The 23,652-nt window shown below is 42.3% G+C and overlaps 2 long non-coding RNA genes across 6 annotated transcripts; one reads left to right on the forward strand and one right to left on the reverse strand.

The window, feature by feature from the left end:
- Positions 1-5,453: 5,453 nt before the first annotated feature.
- LOC128784286 (uncharacterized) lies at positions 5,454-9,590 on the reverse strand. The gene is made up of 3 exons (XR_008429427.1): positions 9,406-9,590; positions 8,017-8,251; positions 5,454-5,573 (listed from the first exon to the last, which is right to left on the reverse strand). It is a non-coding gene; the product is annotated as an uncharacterized LOC128784286 (long non-coding RNA).
- Positions 9,591-9,721: 131 nt separating this feature from the next.
- Positions 9,722-22,216, forward strand: LOC128783932 (uncharacterized). 5 transcript variants are annotated; one of them, XR_008429294.1, is made up of 5 exons: positions 9,722-9,838; positions 10,140-10,195; positions 10,266-10,336; positions 11,478-11,609; positions 11,699-13,062. It is a non-coding gene; the product is annotated as an uncharacterized LOC128783932 (long non-coding RNA). The 5 variants fall into 5 exon arrangements; XR_008429291.1 differs by lacking the exon at positions 11,699-13,062 and adding an exon at positions 22,169-22,216 and having other exon boundaries at positions 10,140-10,336; XR_008429290.1 differs by having other exon boundaries at positions 10,140-10,336.
- The last annotated feature ends 1,436 nt before the right edge of the window (positions 22,217-23,652 follow it).

A 23,652-nucleotide genomic window follows, 5' to 3' on the forward strand; every position in this document is an offset into this window, starting at 1 on the left:
TAGGCCAGGAACTCACTGCTGCAAAGTGAGTTAGGTTCTTTATCTCATTAACAGCTTTAATTAAATTAATTAACAACCTTAACTCTGGCTTCAAGCTGTAAAAATTCAAAAGAACACATCCTTTGCAAAGCCAGATTCTGTGTATTCTGCAATGAGACGTGGGACCAAATGGTAATGATATAAAAAAATCCTTTCATTCTTGTCTTCCTTTCTTCACACAAACATGTGCAGCTGTGGCCCATATCTGCTGAAAATAGTCATCACCACAATATGGCAATGAATATTTTCAACCATTCTTTTAAGAAAGCTTTTATCTTTTCTTGGCCTCACAATGTCTCCAGGCAATCTATCTCCATTGTCAGGGCCTTGTTTTGTGAAGTATTGTTTCAAGAAGCATAGCCCAGGACTTTTTTTTTTTTTTTTTTTTTGGTATGTGCCTGGGAAGGAGTTAATTTGTAGATGGCGTAAGCAGTGTATCAGATCGCAGTCCTCAGGCTTGCTGCTGCCATGTGCCAACTGCTTCCCTTGCCACAAAGACCTATGACCTGTTTTGCCCTGGCTTTGAGTGCATTTGGTTTGCAAACTGGCCAGAAACTCACGTTGGGTACCTGACTACAGATATTGGTAAAATACTGTGTTTATGAGTTAGAGGAATGTGCCAGATTCCGTTGCTGTGGAATAAATGTGGCAGTGCTTCCAGAAGGTGTTGCAAGAACTGTTGTTTCCAGCTCCAAGGAAGCTCTGCATTGCTGCAGTGGTCTGCCCCTGGTTCAGGTTCTCACTGTTATTTCCGTAACTGCAATAGTCAGAAGTTTTCCTTAAAATCAAAGCTATAATTTCTAGAGCATGGTTTATGGTAGGTGGGTTGTCCATGGGCTGCAGAGCTTGGGAAGCAGAGTCTCTGAGTGTGCAGCAGGGCAGGCTGTGCCCCCAGAGCAGCTCACACCACACAGGATTGCTGTTCTGCCTTTTCCTCTGAGACATTTCAGTTGAACACCTTATGCCACACTTAGTTGTGCACACCACCTGTGAGATGAATTCTCCACCCTTGTGTCCTGTTGGGCCAGTCTTTTTTTCTAATGTTAGGTGAAGCCTAACATTTTGTCTAATGTAGCTCACTTTCCTACCTGCTCAACCTCAGGGCTCTGTTGTGGTGTTTGGAGGGGTTCTCAGGCTTATAGGACTGCATTTTTAACAACAGTGCTCTTGGTGAAAAGCCAGAAAGCAACTTCTGCAAACTGCCAGACTTGGCTTTCAGAATGACCCAATAGCTCAGGAGACAAGTGACCTGAAACCTGCTAGAATATTTATATACTCTGGTTTTGCTGAAGAATATCCCCTCTGTTCTCTGTTGTCAAAAATTGAAAGTGATACTATATCTTCTTTTTAATTCAAAGTAACAAATAATCATACACCTTCCTTGCCTGATTTAAATAAGACTTAAAGTCTTTTTCTTTTCCAGATGTTTGAATTGCTGATGGAATGTCTTGATGTGTCAGGTGTTTTCCAGGTATATGTACAATACGTTGCAGCTTTGCAGCTGTATGCAAAATAGTCCTTTCCTTAGTGTTCTTACAGTGTCAAAGAAAGGGTACAGAAATTCTGGAATTGGAAATTGGGAGTAGGATGAAGCTAGTGGCAAGTGGTATCATGGTCCTGGAGAATAGGCCTGGAGGGACCTATCAGCACCAGGGTTCAGTTTGGAGTATGGGGAACATAATACAGAAAGCATTTGAATCACTCAGTTGTCATCAGGTAACTGTGAAGCCCACAGGTGAAGTACACCTCACTTCCTTTAATGGCCAGGCCAAATATGAAAAGGCAGGCTGCTGCTTCTGCTTGCAAATTGAGAAACAAAGACATTTCTGTCCCATCCTTCCTCCTCAAACAAAGAGCAAACACGAGGGATGCTGGGCCTTCTGGTTTTGAATCAGTAGTTTGACAACTACACTGTGAACATTGACTAAAAGCAAGGACAATTAAGATGTGGAATAAGAGAATAAGAGAATCCCAAACTCATGATATCCCCTAGGAAGAGGGAAAACTGGGATATGGCAACTGGTGTTTCTGTCGAGACATAAGTGATCAGGAGCTCCCTTCTGCATCTGATTTTGAGCTGCCTGCAGACATGTAAGGTCCTGCTGTGGGCTGAGGTGTGAGACAGGGTGCCTCCTTTAGGCTTTCCCGAAGCAGCTTCTGTTCATGTGGATGTTTTGGACAGTGAATGGCATTGTTCTGGGGGCTGCAGCTTGCACTGAGAGGATTTATACACCATGTCAAATCCCTCCTGTCTTGACCCCTCCTGACTCCTAGACATCTGTAAGGGAACACCTCTGAGAGGGTATCTTTAAGGAACTGTTTATTTTGCAGTGAAGGATAATCTCATAATAACCAGGGGGTTCCTCCAAGTTCCTGGGAGTACCCAGTGAACCTTGGCCAGTGTTGCTGGCTGAAATGTTGCAAACACAAGTACAATGGAGGCTCTGAAGAAAACAGAGGAGCTCAGCACCCAGAGCCCGTGTTTATTTTCTCCAGAGATGAAGGGAGGACTGCAGGTCAGCCAGAATTGTGCATTTTGAATGGTATTTATTGACTCTGAAGTCCTTGCTGACAGACAGACAGACAGACAGTCAGGCAGGGAAGGGTTCCATTACAGTGACGTCGTTTCTTTCCCTCTTCTCCCCCGAGGCTCCCACTGCTGGCACTCTTTACACATTGCTGTGGCTTCTCCAGCTGGTGCTGGGACGAATGGCAGCTGCCTTTCACCTCGCTGGTGCTGGAAGCCTGGCTGCCCCCAGGGAACACGACTGCTGGGCTCTCAGTGACACCCAGCAGCAATCAGAGATGTGGCAACAACACAGAGATTGGTGTCCAGCCTTCCCTCTGAGACCTGGGTGAAGGCTGGAGGTCTAGGTCAGATGCTGAAGGTGATCCCTGCGTGGCTACAGGAGGTCAGTATACAGGGTGTGTCTGAAAGAGAAATATATCCCTGAGCTGTGTTCAGCCCTATTGCCATCTTCCATTCCCTGATGCCCACTGCTGACCATTGATGCCCTGATGACCACTGCTAATTAGGTCTCTGATTGCCCCTCTCTAACACTGTGCTTTAGAAGAGATTTGAGTCTTTTCTGTAAGTGACAGAAAGGCAAATCTACTGACAGCTATATGCAGGGATACTGTGACACTGAGCAGCCTCTGTTTGTGCCAAGGGTCATGGCTTTAATGCTATTGATTTCTAGTATGGATCCTCTAGCATGTCCCTTTGGATTTAAGACCATGCTGGAGACTCATATCTATTGCTACTTACCTATGCTTTTAGCCATCAAGAGCAACTTTTTTTTTCATGAGTCCTCACTGGAAGTGTAAAGTACGGTATTCTTCATCCTTTGTAAGAATTGAGAGGCAAAATGTGCATGTTTCAATAGCATGAATTGTTTCTCTTGTCCCCACACTCTCCACAGATTTTTTTAAGATGATATATCTCATTTTGAGTCCATTAAACCAAAGGGCGCAGCAGGCTGGGACAGAAATGGTTTGGGTTGGAAAGGACCTTTAAGATCATATAATTTTCAAACCCCCTGCCATGGGCAGGGACTCTGCCCACTAGAACAGGTTGCTCAGAGCCCCATCCAACCTGTCCTTGAACATTTCCAGGGATGGGATCTCCACGACTCTGGGCAATCCATTCTAACATTTCATCAACCTCACAGTACAGAACTTTTTTGCAGTATCTAATCTAAACCAACTGTCTTGCAGTTTGAAGCTGTTTTGTCTAGTCCTGTCATTCCATGCCTTTCTAAAAAGTCCTTCTTCAGCTCTCTTGTAGCCCCTTCAAGTATTGGAAAGTGCTATAAGATCTCCCTGGAGCCTTCTCTTCTCCAGGCTGAACAACACCAACTCCATTAGGAGTGTTTGCAGAAAAGCAATGCCAGATAGATCTGGTCAGAAGTTTTTTATTTGCTTCACAAACATGGTATCAGCAGCATGGACAAATGAATCACACTGATCTCTTGGTTAGTGAAACTTTTGTTAGGATGCTACAAAGTGAAAATGAGGGTGCCCTTTCAGATACAATCACTATGAATGTGCTGTCTCTGCAAATACAGATGGATATGAATGGGAACCATGAGAACCCAAGCATCAGGTAATTCAGTCCACTTTTTGATTGCCAATGCAAGATTATGTGCAATAGTACACGTTTTGTTTTAACAGTTTTTAATGATGAGGTATCTTCGTGTTTGGATTCTGGCTGTTTTTCCTGTAATTTGATTCATGCAGTGAGGCATGGTTGCAACACTTTCTGTTCTGTGACCGAATGCTTCTTACATCACCTAACATATATGGAATTCTTTTCAGGCTCTGCCTCATTAAAACCCGATGCTTAGATCTCCTGCCTCTCTAATGTACAGGGGCAGATCTAGGCATATTTTCACTTTGACAAGATTTCCTCTCCTTTTCATTAATGACAGCTGTACAGCTGTCTAAAGACTGTGCAGATTTCCCTCTACACTGCTGTGTTTACTGTCTTGGTAATCTGTTTTGGAGAGCCACATGCTTTTGTTCCCCCAGTAAAGCTCCTTTAAGTAAAACCTGTTTTCCCTAGTGTGGCCTTCCCTAATGTGGCCCTCCCAGTAAACAGGAATAAAGAGGGTGAGGGGCTCAATATGTGTGTGGTGGATGCCAGTGATGGGATGCCAGTGGTGGATGCCAGGAAAAGGCTTTCCCAGCTGTGTCTTAGCTGCTGAGAATGTCTCATGTCAAGGGGCTGGAAAAGTGCATCTCTCTGTGAGGGTGCATATGGAGCACCTTCAGGGTGCTTAAAGGTGCACACCAACCTACAGGGCTAAGGACAGGAAGACCAAACCAGCCCCCAAGCATTTTATCATCTAGTCTTGCTGAGCTTTATGGCTATCAAAGCAAAATATATTACAAGTATATTGTATATTACAAGTACTTGTATATTACAAGTACTTGGCAGAGTTGTCAGCACTCTAATGGTATTTCGTGCCTGAAGAGGGAGTAGCTTGACCATAGTGTTTCACCTGTGGGCTGACTTAGATAACTGGGATGCCTCAAGATAATTCCTGTTTGAATAAGAGCACATACATAGAAACAAAGCTTGATTTAAAAGCAAACTAGGTGATTACCAGTCTATTACGTGACTATCACACTGCAACTTTTTAATTTTTTCCATCTTTACTCCACTGCTTTTCTTAACTTTTCACATGAGGTGCACTGTCTTTATGGCAGTGGCTTTCAATTTGTGACCACAGAATCCTGTAAGTTGGGGGACTGCTTCTAAAGGGTGTGAGAAATAAAAGCAATGTACATGGGCTAAGCTGTAATTTATGTATGTGAAATATCTACAGTAGATGTCTCTGTGCCCATTGGGATGGTCAGGAAAGTAAGATGATAGATTTTTCTCATGGGAAGAAGAGTATTTGAATCCCAAGTTTATGGCAGTTTTGTAATCTTTAGATTCCTTTACTTTTGCTTTGTTTCAAGGGAGGCATGGTACTTGGTACTTTGCTGGTACTTTGTAGATCGATGTCCCACCCATGAGAGTCCTGTACCTGCAGAAAGAAAGGATACACAGTGCAGAGGGTGTTCACATGTGATTAGAATAGGTTCCATGCTACAGAGGTATACTGTATCTGGCTCAAAATTCTGTGTGAGGAAATCTTGGACATGACATCCATGCAGAGGGGAGATGCTGATATCAAAGGTGAAAGTAATCTCTTTAATATATGCAGGCACAGATACAAACCTGTCCTGGACTTGGAGGTGAAAATTTTTTGATCCTGTGCAAATGACTATAAATCAGTTATGTCTGATCTCTAATTCAGATCCTATTTAGTCCCTTTCAAAGACACTCCCTTGTGTTCTACTCCATTTCTTCTACCCTTGCTCAAAGTACTACCATGGCCAGTTTGGCCACCTGTTAAATTTTGATCCTGGTTTTGCTCAGCACCTCAGAGCCCCTTTTCTTCAGAGCCTGTAATTGCATCTCTTTGTGTCAGCTGTATTCTAGGAACAGATTTTTTTGCTGTTTTTGTTTTCCCTCCAAAGCAAGTGACAGGCACAATGGATGCAGCAAAGTCTCACATCCGTTGTTAGCTGTAGTTAGCTCTTAGCTTTTCCTTGCAAACCTCAGTCAACTCCATTTAGCGTAGTTGTCTTTGTCACTGCAGAAGGGGAAATAGACTTTGCTGTTTTGCCTTCTACCAGTGAACCCTCAGCAAAGAATGGTACTTACAATATAGAAAATACACCCACATAGTGCAGATCTGCAGTCTTACTGTCATTGATCCATGGCTTAGGCCTAGGAAAAATTAATTTTGGCAGTGTGGCTAGAGGCAGATTAAAGCATTTTTTAAAAATAGCAGATCTCTGGGTTCTTTGACAAATCTCCTTTTGGTTTTGTTTCTTTTCCAAATCATCTTGTGTTTTCCTGCAGACAAACTGAATGATATATTATGTATACCTAATTTATACATAATTTCTGTACAATGTAATGTACATAACTGATTCTCCATATTACTCTGAGAAATATGTACTCACAATTCTGTGGGTTTAAAAGTTTTGATACCTTAACAGATGCTGGATGTTCACAGGTGCTGGATGTTGTGTATGCACAAAATGAAACTAAAATTTCATTGGCTGGAAGCTAACGAAATTTTGTTGAACATTAGGGTATTTTGACATATATGAGGATAGAGGAAAAATGCTTAGTTAAGTATTATATTGTCTAAAATAAGCAAGGGTACACTTACCTAATCCTGGGTAGAAATTAAATTTTTGTCACTGGCTCTTGAACATGCATATTTAAATTGGAAGACCTTAGCTTTTGAGTTCTGTTTTTGCAGCATAGATCAGTTGTATTATGAACTGGGAGTTATGAAATATGAAGTGGGAAATAGTGCTTTTCTTTAAAGGCTTGACTGCTTCTGCTTTTGTCAAGTTTTTGTTTTATGTTTATCCTATGTCCCTCTACTTTATTTCCATGTCTCTCAATGGCACCTGGAATGCCTGTTATTAACGTGTACTGTTAATAGTACTTAATAGTTATGTTAATAGTAATTTTCAGAAGTGTAGCACAAAACCAAAAGCAGTTGCCTTTGGTCTCAGCTGGAATCCAGCACCTCTGAAAATCAGACACTCCTGTTTTTCAGTTGGAAGAACTGATTCTCATCTATAAAATGCTTTGAATTTACAATTTAAAGAACTTCCAATCTATGTAGGTTTTAAAACACTGTGTACATGCTATGTTTGCACAGGAATCTGGCAGCCATTTCTAGGGAGCATTAAGCAACAAGATCTTGTAGTGAACAGCAGAAATATTTTTTATTTAGAGATTACATAACTCTGACAAAATGGAAACCAGCCCCTGTGCTTCACTGTAGACCAGAACTTTCTCTTCCCAGATGGAGGGTGACCTTTAATTGTGTCAGTTCCACCCCACATCCTCAGAAAACAAGAGCAGCTGCTTCACACATGAAGGGAAGCAGAAACTGAAGCAACCATGTTGACCAAGGATAGATCAAGACTGAGGTTACCTTACAATAGCTACACAAATCTGACTGCATCCATCAGTCAGATCTCCAAAAGAGTCCAGGTAAAAATAATAGGTCTTAAATGTCTCAAAATGAAATAGCCCCCACCTCCCTTTGTCGCTTTGGTAGCCAGTGCTCTGGCAGTACGAGTGCAGCCAGCAAAGCTGCCTGTCACCACTAATCCATGTGGGATGGATCAAGCAGTGTTTGATGCTAGCAGTACAAAGAGTGACACTGAGCTGGAGTGGGAGGACTGGGCAGACGGGGAGCTGATGGTGCCCTCAGGCTCAGTCTGCTGGAGGAGGAGTTCCCATGTGGACTTCATGTAACTGGGACTCATAGCAAAGAGAGAGAGAAACTAGAACCACACTGAGTGTTCTGTCCTGAGTGAATCACTTGGTACTCTTATACCCCTTATAAATAATTGTCCTAAAAAAATCCACCACCAGCTATGCTCCCCTACCTTTCACTCCTTTTGTTCTAGACACTCTGCTAAACAGTCAGGATTTTGATTCTCTTTCCCTGCTCCTTTAATGTTTTCATGGTGTGGAGGGGGTGGGTAGGCAGGAGGTGCTGGGACTCCTTCTGTAGGAGCAGCTGTGATTGCTTCCAGAGGATGTGCGAGAGTTGGGAAAGGTTTTGAGGTATGATTTTTTACTGTATGCTGAAAGGCTTTCTCCATCACCCTGAAGAAGGACCTGAGGAGTTGTGAAAAGGTATAGAGTTGTCAGCCCTGAAACAAAAGCATTTGCACAGTTGGGAATTAACTGGACAGTGTCTATGTCCTCTGATGAGCTGAGACAATTCCATTACTTGCAACATGCCATAAATCAGCAAGTTCCCCTCTCTGAAATAGGTATTCGGTGTGTGCTCTGTTATTCCTTAAAGTTCGGGGCTCTTGGTCAGAGAAATTATTTCAGTATTGTGGTGGCATGGAGTCACAGCAGTGAAGACTTTAGCATTTCTTTTGACAAAGTTGCCACTGAAGGCAGTCGCTTGCTAAAACACAGCTTTAAAATAGGAATTCACTCTGACTCTGTTTATGTTAACTTTCTGAGAACAGTCAAGCAATTTACTTTTATTGACAAGAAAATCTGTAAAAAGTCAATGTCAAAGATACATATGTGTGCATTTAAGTAAACTAGTTTAAAGTTCTCATGCATAAGCATTCAGTTTTGAAGTGCTTACACATTCCCTGAGCCAAAGGAATGGAAACAATACGATGTGATTTATCTGACCAATCAAACCTAACCCAGACAGCTGCGGCACAGGCTCTCCTGCTGGCTGCTATTTTCATGCTGGCAGAAGCAGAGGGTAGATGCCTCACATGATCGTGTTTTTGTTGTGATCTTGGCACTCTGCTCTTCTTGCTGATGACTCAGAAGCTAGAAAAAGGACAACCTGCCTTGAAGGGTCAAATGGGAAAAGCCCAGGAAATCTGGTGCTCACCATGAAACTTGGTCTTCACTACGTTTGGTCTTTCATTTCTATATGTGAATATGTATATGTTGGTAGGGAGCAGTTTGTATGCTGTACTGGATATGAAATCTCACTGAGATTTCATATTTCTCATTCTGACTTATGAATGCTCCATAACTGATCCAAAATCATTAAAATTGGACAAATTCTATGCACCACGTAGCATATTTGGACAAAATACACTGACATTTTGTGTCACAGTGTTGTTCTCATGTAGCACAGGGAATGCATGAGGTTATCACTGAAGTAACAGCTTCAAGCTATAACTTGTATCACTCCGGTGTGTATATCCCTGTGAACAACTCAGAAACAAATTACAAAGGCCTCATTAAAAAAAACAAACAAACAAACAAACAAAAAAAACCACTAGTACCAAGAATCAACATCAAGATTGCTCAGGAACATGCTAAAACACCAGCAAAGCTGCTGCCAAACCTGAAGATGTCTAAATTCCTTGCAGGGCTATTACATTGCCAGCAAAACTCCTTGTGATCTTGAAAGTGTTGCTGAGCAGTTAAAACTTGACTGCATTAGATAGCGCAGCATGTAACCTGCAAAATGTCGAGAAGAAAACCAGAGAGGTGTGAGTAGGATTTCCCTGCACACCCCTCAGGTCTCTGTGACACCACAGAAATCCATGCCTGGGATTCAGGTGGGTTAGGCTTGTGATGTGCTGGTGATCCCACCTGGCAGCATGGATTAGTTTGTAGCTCCCTGTCCATGCTAGTTCTTGGCATCTCTTTTACTTGTCTTTCCTCCATCTGAATCTATTACAGGGAGTCTTTGCAAAGAACTTGGGAGAAAAGGTAATGTGAGGACAGGTCTATGTTTTCAAGGGGCACATTTTGACTGGGGTGTGCACTTGGAACAAAATGACTCTCAGAATGCAGTGCTCCTCAAATCAAATACTTAATTAGCTGTAGTAGCATGACCTACTTGCTGTCTAAAGTCAATTATCAAACAGAAACCTCCTTATAAAAACATTATTTTGAAATCAGAAAAATGGAGTGCTTTTCCCTGTTTGAACCAGAGGTCAAAGACAGATGGATATATAATCTGTGATTGCTGCCATTTTTGGTTTGTTTCTGATCCCTCTCATGCTTTCAGGAGAAACCCCTGCGGTTCCCAAGGTGTCTATGGCTATGAAGGGACCATTTTCCGAGGTGTGGGGAGCTTCTGGTGGCCTCCACAAGGGCAGGAGCAGCAGACATCTGCTGCACATGTTTTATGTAGCTCTTGTTTGCAGCAGCCATGTGGGCAGCGCGGTGCATCTCACACATTTTCTCAATCTGTATCCCAACCAGGTAGGATTGACAGCTGGGGAAAATCATATATTCTGGGTGCTAAATAGGTTATCCACCATCCATAAGAAAGAAAAGCAGTGAACTTTGCAGCCGTGCCTCCCAGCCCTGCCCTTGGTTGTGACTTTGCCACCGGCAAGGCTGAGTGCCTGACCCCTGCTAACGTGCGGTGCCTTTAATAAGGAGAGGGAGGGAAGTAATTTTATACTCAGCATGCGAGTGATTCATGTTCTCAAAGGGGATAAAAATGTTATTAGAAAATTCTCCTGCCAAATGTGTGGCAAATGAAACCAATTTATTAATGCTGTGAAGCCAACGTGTGAAATTGGGATAAAAGGTGAGGTGCAGCCTCACCCCTGTGCTTGCTGTGTCAGAATGTGTGCAAGACAAAGGGCTCTTGTCCTTGGGAAGGGGATGCTGCTGTTGTGACCACACACACTAGCAGCAAACAAACACATCAAGTTTTCTTCAGCACAGAAGCACTTCAAAGTGTTAGGGTGAGAGATGCCAAGACATAAAGAGCAGACCTTGATCATGGGTGATCAAGCTGCTGCTTGAAACATGTAAAACATTGTCAGGACACCTTTGAAAATGCTTTTATTCATTTCATAGTTCAGGGCTTCCCATTCATTTAAGGTTATTATTTATTTTATTATGTGTTAAGCAGTCTCAGTGTTCTCTGTGTCTCCAAAGACACAAAAAAAAATCAGTCCCAGGCCCCAGAATACTCCTGACCTGAAATGAAGTCCACCCAAGCAAGGCATGGGTTTGGAACCAAGAGGCCCCAGACATGGCCCATGCTTTCATAGTAATGAACTTTACATGGGACGACAATGAAGGTGACCATATGTTCATGAAATACCTATAAAGCAGGTGCTGTACTATTGACAAAAGCAAGGTGGAAGAGGTTTATAAAGTGACCCTTGAGAGGTCAAGAGTCCTCTGCCCTGGTGCCCTTAAGCTGAAAAGGTCTGTGACTCTTCCTGCATCCCTCTAGTTTTTGCTCTCTCTCTCTGCCAACACCATGCATGATGTGACTGAATAAGACTGAAACAGTATGGATGGAGCTAGAAACAAGATGAACAAGTCTTAGCTCCATTTTGTTTTACCTCCTATGCAAATAGCATCATCTGCCTGTTTTCAGTGCCTGGAAAACATCAGCATCTGGGCAAAGAGCAGTCATCCAGAGCCTGTCAGGACAAAGGAAATCTGTGGAGGAATTTCTGCCTTGGAAAGCTTATCTTCTCCAGAACCGTATCTGACTTCAAATTATCATGTAAGTAGTCATACACAGTTCTTCCAGATTCCTTTCTCTTCCTGAGCAGCCCCCAAAGCATAGATTCTAATAGCTCCATATTTTTTCAGCAGGTATCTAAAAATCTGGACCTTGTTTAATCAAATTCTAATTTCACTGGAGCAATCATCATCTCCAGGGTGGTTTGTTGCATGATTTCATAGTCAGAAACAAGGCTGAGGATTGTTCTGATCAATTCCTAGACATCCTTAACTTAGGCATCAGCTCACTTAGCCCATCCAAGACCAATCTTACTGCTCACATTTCATTCAAGAAAGCACTTGCCATATTATCCCCACACTCTGTCAGTGGGGCAGAAGTGTCAAGCTTTGAACAAAGAAGTGAAATAGATTCTGAATATTCCTGGACAAGAAATGTGAAATCTTCCTATTGTTCTTTTATGCTAAAGAGGAACACTTAGGAATTTGCTGTAATACTATAGGGCATAAAATTTAGCTGCTCTAGTCAAGCCCATGTCGAGTATGAGTGGCTGCTTATCTTTTTGTCATTTACTTAATGGATTCAACCTAGAAACAAAGTTGTGCAGATTTAGCTATTCTCAAAACAATGAGGTTTGTTTTATTTTCATCCTCTCCTCCTCCCCCTCCCCTCCCTCCCCCCTGAATCTAGCTTCTATTAATGAATCTTGTACTGGGAAATTTATTCAGATATGGGATTTCTTCAAGCTTCTTTCAGTTTCCATTGTATGACTTTTCTGCCTGCCATCAAACCAGCAAACTCATTCCACAGATCTTAACATTATTTGTATTTTGTCTAAAGAAGGGATAAATCAATTAGTTTCTGGCATAATATGAACATTTTATTAGTATAAGTCACAAAGCCGAATGATCCAGAATCCAAATTAATTGTTGGGATTAATATAAAGTACCCACAGTCATCTGTCAGGTAAGTGTCTCCATCTGTCTGTGTTTATGGCTGGATTTGAAAGGTGAAGTTTGCAGAATCAGTAGCTCAGTCTCTCACATTCATATCATCAGCTAACAGCACTCAGCTTTCTTGCCACTAGACAAGAGTCCTTCCAAGAGTGAGGTAACCACAGCTGATGCTCAAGACACAGTATTCTCAGACAGAGTCCAAGGTCTCTAACACATAAAAGGCCATAAATAAATAAAACCTACCACTGATTGGCAGAAAAAAAATTCAAGCTCCATATATGCTTCAGAGTTCCCAGATTCATGAGAGGGTCCAGTATCACACTCCTAATCCAAGCCCCACAGTGTTTTCACCTTCACAAGCTTCTTATTGTTGATGCAAATTCCTGTGTCTCTTAACTTTGTGAGTGAGCTTCTATGTACTCCACATTTTAAGAACATCTTTGAGACTTGAAGCTTAATTCCAGCATTTGTCCACCCTCTTTATGGAAGTGACCTCAGAAATACCTGGCTGTGGGCTTGCTCAGTTGTTAAAGCCAAGGAAAATCTTACGCGTTTATTGCACTTTGAAATAAATTCAAGTATGCGCTTGCCCAGAGTATGGGTGTACTTACTAGGTTCTGTCTGATGAGTTGATTCCATGTGTTCTTTGGGCTCTTCAACAACATTGAAAACCCAGTACATTAAATTCAGGAACTTTCCTAGACGAACCTCCAGGGCAGGTAGAACCTGTAGACAACTTAGGCAAAGGATACCTGTGCCTATATTAAGGCAAGAGGAGCACCTGAAGCTGCATCTCAGGAGGTGAAGCCTGAGATGAATGGGCTGTTCAAACCATTCTCCCATCAATCTGCTAATCATATTCCCACCTTTTTTTATTCTTCTCTCTCGTTAACACAAAAATATTACTACAATCCCTTCAACTATCAGGAAAGCCAGGAAATTATCCCTCCCTGAAGAAGTCTTCTCCATGGGATCCCTGGAGACCAGTGTGCTGCATTTCAGGAGATCTAAGAGTTTACAGTCTGGCGCTAATTATAGAAATGCATTCCCTACATAAGGACTATTATTTGCGCAGTTCTAGTTTGCAGACCTGTTATCTGAATTTACTAATCCCTTGCTAAAATCTATCATGGGTCAGTGATTACAGAAGAATATATTCTGACTATCACTAAGCAAAATAGAAGACAAATAACTCCATTAATTATAAAACTAAGGGAACATGGATGGCAACTTGTGGTATTCATGTGGCATCCACTAAAATTTTGACGCCTAATAATGACATCAAAGAACCTCTTTCTCTAATTACCTTTAAGGGCAACTTCCTGAATGGACTCTCTGGAGTCAGTGAAGAGCTAATCTTGCCTTGCCATCTCCCCATCAGCAGGGAAGCACTTGTAAGGGCTTTCCTCTACAGGTAGAGACTGTCGTGTTGACTATCTGGAGTCAATATCTGTGAAATATTGTCACTTGTGTCAGATATAGTTGAAACTGGTTAACCTGTTCAAGCAACATAGTGAGAAGAGAGAGAATAGAAAGGAAATTCTAAGAAAATGAACATCCCATGGAAAGGACAATTAACAAGATTCTGACATCACCTGTGCTGGTGTGTCTGTCCTTTGGAGCTTTGTTGAAGTCACTGGGATTACTCTGTATTTCCACTGATGTGAGCAGACTAAAGCATAGCCTCATTTGTGCTGTAACTATTTTTTTTAGGGAAGCACAGGATTTTCCATTTTGTATTACAATACTTAATTGGGAGTTGTTTGTTATGTAGCATTATTTTCATGTGGCCTAAGTGTTAGTGGGCAGAATAATTTGTCAGTGTAATTTTCTATTTCCTGAAATCCCAGATCCTTGGATGTCTCAGACACAGCACACTGGCTAGTAGCAGCATAGATGTGACTGAGCTGAAAGGAGCTTTTGGTATTGCCTTGCCACATAAATTGTGATTTATTGCTGTGTATCTCATTGTTGTTGTTTGCAGCTATATGGCAGCAGTGCTCTTCACAGCATGTCAGAGCTGCATTTGGTCTTGGATGTCAACATTTCCACAGCAGGACTGTGTGATTTTGGCTGGGCCAATTAGCATTCATATGTATATGGATGTATTTGTATGCATACCCTCTTGTGCCTGCTCCACTGTTCTGTGAATAAGTTTGATGCTGGTTTTAGAATCACAGAATAGTTTGGGTTGGAAGGGACCTCTAAAGGTCATCTAGTTCCAGCCTCCCTGCAAAGAGCAGGGCACCTCCCACTAGTTCAGGTTGCTCAGAGTCCTGTCCAACTTGATCTTGAATGTTTCTAGAGATGGGGCACCTACCACCACTCTGGGCAACTAGTTCCAGTGTTTTACCACCTTCATTGTAAATATTTTCTTTATTATAGCCAGTCTAAATTGACTCTCTTTCATCTTAAAACCATTACCCCTTGTCCTAATCCACAGGACCTACTAAAAAATTCAGCCCCATCTTTCTTATAGGCTCCCTTTGGTTCTGGAAGGTACTGTAAGGACACCCACAGCCTTCTCCTCAAGAGACTGAACAGCCCAAACTCTCTCAGCCTTTCTCCTTGGTAGAGGTGCCAGCTTTTTGACTGTTTTTGTGGTCCTCCTTTGGACCTGCTCCAAGGTCCGATGTATGTAATGTTTAAGTGTTACAGTGTTTATCACCACAAAGAACGAATGTCCTAACAAAGAGCTACACTGGCATTTCCCATTGCTTAGACTGCAAAACCCTGACTGAGAGATGAAGGTCAGTGTGGAACACGTAGTAAATGTATGCCTTTACAATGAAGGGTCTTTCAACAGTCTGTGTAGTCACAGCCGGATTAATTTACCTAAACATTGGAAAACACATTCTTGAAGACTTCGTTTCTTTGTAGCTAAGTGGGGGGACAGGGAGGCCATGCTGGTTTTGCCTGGGGTAGAGTTAATTTCCTTCCCAGTGACTGGTACGGGGCTGTGTTTTGGTTTTGTGCTGAACAAAGGGATGATAATACAGAAACATTTTTGTTATTGCTGAGCAAGGCTTGAACAGTGCCAAGACCCCTTCTGCTTTCCATACTGACACACTGGCAAGAAGGTATAGCAAATTGTGAGGAAACACAGCCAGGACAGGTGACCCAAACTGACCAAAGGGATATTCCAGACAATATCACATCATGCTTAGTATGTAAAGTGGGGGAGGAGGGAGAAATGGCGGATGTCTGGAGTGACAGTATTTGTCTTCTCAAGTCACCATTACATGTGAAGGGCCCTGCTCTTCAGGAAATGGCTAAACACCTGCCTGCCCATGGGAAACATTGAATCAATTCCTTGTTTTGTTCTGTTTGTGTGTGCAGCTCTTGCTTTCCCTATTTAACTGTCTTTATCTCAACCCATGTGTTTTCTCACTTTTACCCTTCCAATTCTCTCCCCAGTCCTGCTGGTGGGGGAGTGACTAAGTGGTTGTGTGGGGCTTGGCTCCTGGTTGGAGTTAAACCATCACAAAGGGCCACCTGCTCCCTAAGGGCTGGGAGCCTGGAAGCCAACAACAGTAACATGCCTGGCAGGGCAGCAGGTTTACCAGGCTCAGTTTTCTTCCACCATACCTAAATGATGTAAGCAGAGTAGACCAGGGTCAGCTGCAACCAAGAGTCCAGATCATCAGACAATCTTGTGATGATGAAGCAAGTGCAAGGTCAAGACAGGAAGTCAATCCATGGGACAGAGTCCTGTGATTGTGGGGAAGGTCTGTAGTGACAAGACAGGTCCATGAACAACACCCAAAACATGGGGTTCGAGATCAGACACAGGCAAGGCTGTGGCTTCTCTGGAGAACAGTAGCCCTACAACAAAGGTCAAACAAGGGCTGTAGTTAACTCAGGGATGAACTCATAAGAACCTACTGGGCCCGTGGTCAGGGTGTATGGGAGAGTTCCAGGTGTAAGGCTGGTCAGAGAAACCAAAGCCGGCTACTGCAGTCAGGGCACTAACAGCTCTGAACTGAAAATACTGTAGAAATAGTTAGAAACATGGTCCATTATTTAGATGAAATTTTACGCAGTACAAAATGTTCTGTAAGTATCCTTACTATGTGCCTGAATTCTGCTTGAACTATCCCATATGAAAAAAAAGACATTTTCTGTCTAAGTTGATCATGGTCTAGAGCTAACATGAGCTCTAGAGCTTGCAGGAGGTCACAGAGGACCTTTAACTGCAAGAAGGAGCTCACAGAGGAGCTTTAACTGCAAGATTCAATGCATTTCCAGGGAACATGGCAAGTGTGTGTTCATCAAGCTTTTTCTTAGTCTATTAGTCTCATTTTGTGTGAAAGGGAGTCAAGGGCATGATCTCTTAATGGAAAACAGATGCTGTGCTTTCAGGTTGGGGCAGTATTCTGTTATATTAACAGAAATACTTAGCTGAGAACAGATCTCCAAAAGAGACTTCTTCTGCAAAGGAGAGAATTGTATCTTCAACTTCTCCAAAAGACCTGTAGGTCAAGTGATTGAGCTGCATTGTGGGAAATTGTCTGAAGTCTCCACAGTACTTAATCCACACTTGCAGTCCTTATCTCATGTATTTCTAGTAAGAACTTAGTCCAAAGATTTATTATGTCTTTTCTGGAAATCCAGCATTTCCTGTGGCAAATGCCACTTTTTATGATTATTAATTGGAACAGGGACTTAAATCTTGTTTTCACCTGCACTGGACAAGTGCCTTATCTGCTAAATGTGCAGAGCCAGTCATTTGGAATCTGTAGGAGTATTGTTGACTTGCATTTTGTCCAACCAAATGTCTGATTGTTTATCTGAAGTGGAGTCCTTTTCTTCTTCAATAGAAGAAATCAAAATGAAGAAAGCTAATCTCAAGTTATTAATCTTTATAGAGGTAAAACTGAAATCCACGGTTCAGTTCAGGAAAATGTGTCTTCAGAAAAGAGTCCTACTATAAAATTGATATAATTGCAACTCTTAGTGATTGCCATCTTTCTTAGCACTGGACTACATGGAATCAATACTCCACAACTGAGTGAAGGAAAGAATGCAAGATAATAAGAATAGCATGTTTCTGTCTTGATAGGATGCTGAGCACTGTAAGTCAGTGTGGACTTCAGCCAGAAAGAGTCTTCAGTGCCTGCTGAGAGTGTCAGCAGCAGAGAGTTCCCCAAGTTTATATCCCTTTGCACAAAATTTGTGCAAATTTGAGTTCCTCCTCTCTGGTCCAATAAATTCTGAAACAGATCTTCATTCTCTATTCCTGGAACTTGTGATTTCAGTCTCTAGGGATTTGGCTTTTCTGTGTATTTTCCCCTTAAAATGTCTCTTGTTGAATAAAATAAAGTTGTTTTTCTACAGTGTATTGGCAGAAGTAATAGAACATCAGTCAGAGAATTCCAATATATTTTCAGCCAGTGTCTAAACGCCTGTTCAGATATGCTGAGAATGGACAGTCAAACACCACACTGGCCTTAACCAGCTTAATTAGCTAGTAGTACATTGTGTTCAGATGAATTGCATCACCTTACCCTAAGGTTAAATAGGGTATTTGGAGGGCAGTCTCTTTATGCTTTTGCTCTTGTTTTGATAGAGCATGCCCTTTGTGGTGAGCTCTTTGAGTGAAATTCCACAGTCCCAAGCTGGAATGTAAATACAAGTGGAAATCCTTGGGTGGTGAAAAGTGTTGTATCTCTAGTTGGCCAAAGTCAGGTGAATAAATACAATTTCCATAGCAAACATAACCCATAGTAAATGAACAGCATGGCCAAGTGGTATGTGGTCAATTTGTTTGTCTCTGTGTGTAGCTGAGCTCTCAAGTGGGATTCTGTATCTAGAAATAACTCATACTGGGACCCCTCCTAAGCTCCTCATAGTTAGGTTTCTTCCTTTTAGTTTCATCTTCTATTTCCCTCCCTCTCAGGCTGTAAATTATGCATCCTGAAGAATTCTTATTAAGCTGTCACACAAAGGATATTCCTTAGCAGGAAATGCAACTCAGATACGTGGCTTGAAAAGGAACTGTTGCATCCCACAGTTAGTGCTGTGTGTAGGGGTGAGTTGTCTTACTGTGAAATTCTGTGTGAGGCTGACACAGAGTGCCTCACCCTGATGGAAGAAAGTAATTTTTTTCTATCTTTTTGAAGTGAATGGAATGCTATACACTAGCAGGACAAAGGGAGTAGGTATTGCTGCTGGTGAAGCCTAACTGGGAGGCAGTAACTGTGAAAGTCCAGCTTGTGGCAAATGCCTGAATATGACCTTTTGGTGCAAGGCTATGGCTGAGTGAGCCCAGTGAGTGATGGCCGGGTAATCACTGGGTATATAAACAGACAACACCGAATAAAGGGATCAGATGTCCTCAGCAAACAGCACTGGTCATATGTATCTGGCACAAGATCTGTGCCTGGTTCTGCTGTCCACACTTCAAAAAGGTGATGAAAAAATAATGAGAGTTTAGAAACTACTGCAGATAGGACCCACAAAGGGAGTCTTTGCAATGAGAAAGCAACTCTGCTATGGCCTGTAGGTAACTATACAGAGAGAAATTTTTGATTGAACAGCTTGGGCAAAGGCATAAGTCACCAGGAGTCTGCAAGTTTACACATTGTGAGATAGACAAAATCAAACAGAAAATCAAGTTTGGACACAGGGTGAGGCCAAAGAGTTGCTGAAAAAAAAAAAAAAAATCAGCAAATGCAGTGTATTCCTCTTACCTTGAAATAACTAAGTAAATTTACATTATGGCTGGCAGTTTGCCTGGAGGAAATGTCCTCCAGCTCAGAGAAGTTTTATATAGGATTTCTGTGCCTTGTATTTCACTAGAAGTGAAAATAACCTCCTATTTTTCTCTTTTAGCCATAAAATCTATGTCTACCTTCTCACTTGCTTCTTTGGCCTGTGGGATTGCTTATTCTCCTTTGTGGTGGGCTTTGAGCACAATTCTGAAAGCTGAGATAGTTCATATTCCTAATCTACAGAAAGGGTGGATTGAATTCACTGGGATCATTTTTCAAATTCTCATCATAAACAAAGAAGCTTGCCTATGCTTATTTTAGTTGTGTTATTGTATGAAAATGTCACGTTTAGCAAATAACTGGGGTCTTGCTGCTGCTGCTGCTTGTGTCTTCACCTCACTCCTCATCTGCTTCGAGCCAACTGCAGCTGTTGTGTTGGTGCTGAGTGTCTAGGAAAATAATGATCTGGAACTCAGCAGCATATTGTGTGCAAGCAATGAATTTATTGCCAAGAGTATGTATAAAATAAATTACTGCCACAATCCTTTTAGAAATCCTCAGTTTCCTTAGCTCTATGGCATCTTCTTGGACAGTGCTGCTGGGCTGGAGCTCTGGCAGGGACTGTGTGTACCTGGACAGGAGGTTGTGATTTGGCACATGGCAATGAGAGGGTGGGAGAGGGAATCAGAAGGAGATGGTGAAAAGGCTGAGGCTGAGTTTTGCTCCTTTGTGCTGTTGGGACCAAGGTAATTTTTCTGAGACAGGCAGCTGGGTGAGGAGAGCAGGACCAAGGTGAGAAAGAAGCAGGACAGAGACATATAGTAGGATTGGTTAAAAGAACCACATTGGGAGGAAAAAAAAAGGGCCATCATTTTTTTCCAGCCTCTGATGGAAAACTGAGAATCATTATTTTTTTTTTTAATTCACTTACCTATGAACAATACTGTAAGGGGGCTTAATCTTTATATGTAGGATTAAAGACATTAACAATCAAATATTTCTCTCTATTTGATAAAACAACATAGATCTGTGTTATTTGAAAAATAACAGGATCTGTGTCCTGATGTCTGCCATGCATTGCCACTAGTTTGCAATATTTTTGTGTTTCTGATTTTTCAGGAAGCCTTTAAAGAAAATGTGTCATATGGTTGTGTACTTAAGGGTTGAACCACAGTGTGCATCCACAGGAGAGCCTAATTAATGTAGGCAGCATAAAAACCCAAGCACGTTAGATTATTTCTGATTTGTGATTATTTGGCTAGCAGTGTTTTCATAAATTTCATTTTTTTGTTCATTGAATCGTACGGTTCAACCTAGTAGGCAGCTCCCTAATCTAGTAGGCACTGACTGCTTTTTGCAAGATTCATGCTTGTCCACAGTGGTGTTACAACCCAGCCTATGCTGAAATCCCTGGTTTGCCTTCATTTTCTCATACTTTTATCATTCCATTTCTATGGCTTTCCTGAGTCCCAGCTGTCCAAACCAGCACATACTAAATTCTGCTGCCCATCTGTTCATCTACACAGAGAAGCGTGACCACATCCCCACAGCCTCAACCAATTTCATCCACTTCCTGCTGTCTTTGGATTCCAGATAAAGCTTTTTTTTTAAAGAAACCTGCCCCTAACCTGTCCACTGACTGATGTTAGTGTGCATGCTTTCCTTTAGAAGGAGGCTTTATCATAATGGTTGCATTGCTTTCCTAACAACGCCTGCCTAAGTAGGTTTGTGAGTTGAGACCATGGGAAGATCAGGCATTTCTTTGGCTTTGTTCCCGTTAGGCATTCAGTGCCGAGTGGCTCCACATTTCCACTGTCACCTGGTTTCCCTAAGAAGTTCTTGTAGCAAAAATTTGCATTTATCCATTGTTGTGTTAGGACTGGTGTCAAAAGCCCCAGTCACTAATATGGCCCTGTCATGTTTGGTGTTACATGAACACATGAAAATACAGCCTCTTCCCCCAGTTGCTTACAATGGGCTAGCACCATGCAACACGTACCCCTGCAGCAAGCACTTCTCATGTTATTCCCTGCTATGGATGCCTGCAAAATGAACATCATCTGGAAGCAATGGATCATTTTACCTAGGCCACCAAACATGTGTTTGTTGCTAATAACTTTGGTTCACTATTCAAGCATGTCCAAGCAAAATGAATGGCCTGGATTCAGAAGCCTTTGTATCCCACCTCCACTTTTCCCCACACATTATTCTACAAGTCCCTGATCTATGGACATTTGTTTTATAGCCCTATGTAAAGTACCATGTGTTTTAAAGAACCGAACAATAGTGACTGCCACATTTTCAGTTAATGTGGTTTGGGATTTGGATGTCTTTCCTCTGCCTCTCTCCCTTCTTTGGGACACTGTATTATTTTCAGAACTGGCATATCTCAGCAATCAGCAAGTTACATATGACTGGGCTCTGCTTTACCTGGGGCCTTCTTGAGTCCTGTGCCCTGAGTTTGTCCTGAATTTAAACATTCAATTTCTAGTAAAGATAATCCCAGAAAGGCAGTAATATTTAGCTTCATTTTTTGCAGCCCAGACATTCAAGCAATGAATAAGCCCACCAGAGTACCTGTCTGGCAGTACACGCGCCTGTTGTGCTGGTCTATAAGCCAAAACACTTCAAGTGATGACCAGTGAAAGCAGGACACCATTGCCTGGGAAACCAAATAAATAGAAGCACACAGCCATCCATCACTGCCATCTGGAAAAGATTGGGCTGAACGTCTTCCTGTCAGGATCTGCTACAGTATTTATTTGTGTAGCTGAGCTTTGACTTTGGGGATTTCAGCAAAATATTCCTTTCAGCGATGACTCGAAGAGAAGATTTGGGTCTGATTGTCAGGCTAGTGCTAATTCCTCTGTTCAGTTTTGCAGAACTACAACTGTAACTAATAGTTATGTTTCTTATTTTTTTTCACATGTAGGGACTTCACATGTATGGAAACAACATGTAAGAGATAATCTTGTTTTGATATTGTGTACACGTGTTACCAAAGCACCATGAATGACCATGAGCTGGTGACAAGTACAGGTGTAAATGATTCATGATGGATGAGTTTACTCCTCCAGTGGATATCTAAACCTGATAAGAAGAACAAAGTTTTGCTTAACACAAATAGTCTGGTGGGTTCTCCTAACACAGCTGAAAGATGGAGTTATTTTAAGCATTAAAAATAGAAACATCTGAATGTACCTAGTGTAGAAGGAGCTTGTGGGTCAGGTAAGCAGTTCAGAGGCTAAGGCTGTACTAAGGAATGTATATTGCAATGCACTAAAGCAAACTTTGAAATGAACTAAAGCCATACTTAATACTGGAAGAACAGCATGAAGAGTACAAGCTATACAGAACAAAACAGAGCAAGGAGGAAGTTGTACTGCTTCATTTCTCTAAGTGAAAATACAAGAAAAGGAAATAAATTTAAATGGGCTTTTTTTTTTTCTAACTACAAGCCAGAAGGAGAATATGAACAAAATCTTCTCAAACCAGAATATCATAGAGTCATAGAATTATTAAATCTTTAAGGTCAAAAAAGACCTCCAAGGTCACAGAGTCCAACCTTTGACCAATCACCACTTTGTCAACTAAGTCTTAGTGCTGAGTGCCATGCCCCATCTTGTCTGGAATACTTCCAGGGATGGTGCTGAGTACAGGAGGACAGTCCCTGCCCTGGTCCTGCTGGCCACACTATTGCTGATCCAGGCAGGTGCCATGGGCCTTCTCAACCACCTGAGCACAGCTGGCTCATGTTCAGCTGCTGTCACCAGCACCCCCAGGCCCTTTTCCTCTGGGCAGCTTCCCAGCCACTCTGCCCCCAGCCCGTGGTGCTGCCTGGGGTTGTTGTGACTCAAGAGCAGGACCTGGCACTTGGCCTTATTGAACCTCACACAACTGGCCTGAGCCCATCAATCCAGCCTGTCCAGATCCCCCTGCAGAGCCTTCCTGCCCTCCAGCACACCAACACTCCCACCCTGATGTCATCCAGGAACTTATCCTCGATCCCCTCATCCAGACCATCGGTAAAGTTTTTACACAGGACTGGAGCCCTGGGGAGCCCCAGTGGTGACCAGCTGGATGTAACTCTGTCCACCACCACTCTCTGGGCCCGGCCTCACAACCAGTTTTTAGCCCAGCAAAGAATGCACCTGCTCAGGCCGTGGGCTGCCAGCTTCTCCAGGAGAATGCTGTGGGAAATGGTGTCAAAGGCTTTACTGAAATCCAGGTAGAAGATAACATGCACAGCCTTTCCCTCACCTACTATTAGGGTCACCTGGTCCTAAAGGAAGGTCAGTTTGGACAAGCAGAATACCACAAAATGTCAAGTTTTGGGAGGAGCATAAGGTTTATGTGTGCTGATACCTGCCAGAAATTCTCTTTAGTCAAAGAAGGGCAAAATAATTTCCTAAACTG

This window comes from Vidua chalybeata, chromosome 2, assembly GCF_026979565.1.
Source record: "Vidua chalybeata isolate OUT-0048 chromosome 2, bVidCha1 merged haplotype, whole genome shotgun sequence".
Classification (NCBI taxonomy): Eukaryota; Metazoa; Chordata; class Aves; order Passeriformes; family Viduidae; genus Vidua; species Vidua chalybeata.